Raw genomic sequence first — 2,915 nt, forward strand, 5'->3', positions numbered from 1 at the left:
CTTGCTCAAGGGGAGGTCCCAAGGCCTGACACTATTATTGAGGCTCACAAAAAGGGGCCTAGCATGACTGTCCTCCAAAAGACCCAACAAGCAGCTGAAAGAGTCAGATTCAGATATTTACACCCAACCAATGGACAGAAGTTGCTGACCCCTGTGGCTGAATTAGGGAAAAGCTGGAAGAATCTGAGGAAGAGGGCGACCCTGTAAAAGGACCAGCAGTTCAACTAACCTGGACTCCCGAGATCTCTCAAACACTGGACCACCAACCAGGCAGCATACACCAGCTGATATGAGGCCCTCAACACATATACAGCAGAGGACTGCCGGGTCTGGACTCAGTCAGAGAAGATGAACCTAACCCTCAAGAGACTTGAGGCCCCAGGGAGTGGGGAAGTCTGGCAGGGTGGGGGTAGGGGGTAGGGACATCCTTGTGGAGATGAGGGGGTGGTAGGTAAGGGATGCGGAACATTCTGAGGGTAGAAAGGTGGAGATCATTGCCAATGACCAGGGTAACCGCAGCACACCAAGCTATGTTGCTTTCACTGACACAATGATTAATTGGGGATGTGGCTAAGAATCAGGTTGCAATGAACCCCGCCAACAGTTTTTGATGCCACATGTCTGATTGAACGTAGGTTTGATGATGCTGTTGTTCAGTCTGATATGAAGCACTGGCACTTCATGGTGGTGATTGATGCAGGCAGGCCCAAGGTCCAAGTCGAATACAAAGGGGAAACAAAAAGTTTCTACCCAGAGGAAGTGTCCTCAATGGTTCAGACAAAGATGAAGGAAATTGCAGAAGCGTACCTGTTACCAATGCCATGGTCACAGTGCCATCTTACTTCAACAACTCTCAGTGCCAGACAATGAAAGATGCTGGAACTATTGCTGGCCTCAATGTGCTTCAAATTATCAATGAACCAACTGCTGCTGCTATTACTTATGGCTTCGATAAGAAGGTTGGAGCTGAAAGGAATGTGCTGATTTTTGACTTGGGAGGTGGCACTATTGAGGATGGAATTTTTGGAGTCAAATCAACAGCTGGAGACACCCACTTGGCTGCATAAGACTTTGACAACCAAATGGTCAACCATTTGATTGCTGAGTTTAAGAGGAAGCATCAGTGAGAACAAGAGAGCTGTCTGGTGTCTCCTCACTGCCTGTGAGCAGGCCAAGCGCACCCTCTCCTCCAGCACCCAGGCCAGTATTAAGATTGATTCTCTTTATGAGGGAATTGACTTCTATATCTCAATTACCCGGGCTCGATTTGAGGAATTGAATGCTGACCTGTTCTGTGTCACACTGGACCCTGTAGAGAAGGCCCTTCAAGATGCCAAGCTAGACAAGTCACAGATCCATGATATTGTCTTGGTGGGTGGTTCTACCAGAATCCCCAAGGTTCAGAAGCTTCTGCAAGACTTCTTCAATGGAAAAGAACTGAATAAGAGCATTAACCCTGATGAAGCTGTTGTCTATGGTGCAGCTGTCCAGGCGGCCATTCTATCTGGAGACAAGTCTGAGAATGTTCAGGACTTGCTGCTCTTGGATGTCACTCCTTTTTCCCTTGGTATTGAAACTGCTGGTGAATTCATGACTGTCCTCATTCCTCATCAAACACAATGCCACCATTCCCACCAAGCAGACATAGACTTTCACCATCTACTCTGACAACCAGCCAGGTGTACTCATTCAGGTGCATGTAGGTGAAAGGGCCATGACCAAGGACAACAACCTGCTGGGGAAGTTTGAGCTCACAGGCATACCTCCAGCTCCCCGTGGGGTTCCTCAGATTGAGGTTACTTTTGACATTGATGCCAATGGAATCCTCAGTGTTTCTGCTGTAGATAGGAGCACAGGAAAGGAGAACAAGATCACCATCACCAAGGACAAGGGCCTCTTGAGTAAGGAGGATACTGAGCACATGGTCCAAGAAGCTGAGGAGTACAAAGCTGAGGATGAGAAACAGAGAGATAAGGTTTCCTCCAAGAACTCACTGGAGTCTTATGCCTTCCACATGAAAGCTACTGTTGAAGATGAGAAACTTCAAAGCAAGATCAATGATGGGGACAAACTGAAGAGTCTTAACAAGTGCAATGAAATCGGCTGTCTGCATAAGAACCAGACTGCAGAGAAGGAAGAGTTTGAGCATCAGCAGAAGGAACTGGAGAAAGTCTGCAACACTATCATTACCAAGCTGTACCAGAGTGCTGGTAGCATGCCTGGAGGAATGCCTGATGGCTTCCCTGGTGGGGAAGCTCCTCCATCTGGTGGGGAAGTTCCTCCATCTAGTGGTACTTCTTCAGGCCCCACCATTGAAGACGTGGATTAAGTCAGTCCAAGTAGAGGGTGTAGCATTGTTCCACAGGGACCCAAAACAAGTAACATGGAATAATAAAACTATTTAAGTTGGCACCAAAAAATGGGATTCAAAATTAAATGGAATTTTTAACAGAGGAATCTTGGATGGCCAAATAACACTTAAAGAAATGTTCAGAATCCTTAGCCTTCACAAAAATGCAAATCAAAATGACTCTGAGATTCCATCTTATACCTGTCAGAATGGCTAAGATTAAAAAAAAAAAAAACTCAAGTGATAGTGAATGCTGGTGAAGATGTAGAGCAAGGGAAACACTCTTCTACTGCTGGTGGGAGTGCAAACTTGTACAGTCACTTGAAGTCAATATGTTGGTTTCTCAGAAAATTGAGAATCCATCTACTCCAAAACTCAGCTATACTACTCCTGGGCACATACCCTAAGGACACTCCATCCCACAAGGACACTTGTTCAACTGTATTCATAGCAGATTTATTCATAATAGTCAGAAACTGGAAACAACCTAGATGTTACTCCACTGAAGACTGGATGAAGAAAACGTGATAGATTTACACAGTGAAGTATTACTCAGCTGTTAAAG

The 2,915-nt window shown here is 45.8% G+C and overlaps 1 pseudogene; it reads left to right on the plus strand.

The window, feature by feature from the left end:
• Positions 1-535: 535 nt before the first annotated feature.
• LOC114624061 lies at positions 536-2,329 on the plus strand (annotated as a pseudogene).
• Positions 2,330-2,915: the final 586 nt, after the last annotated feature.

The sequence above is a fragment of the Grammomys surdaster genome, unplaced genomic scaffold (assembly GCF_004785775.1).
Source record: "Grammomys surdaster isolate TR1022 unplaced genomic scaffold, NIH_TR_1.0 204, whole genome shotgun sequence".
Taxonomy (NCBI): domain Eukaryota; kingdom Metazoa; phylum Chordata; class Mammalia; order Rodentia; family Muridae; genus Grammomys; species Grammomys surdaster.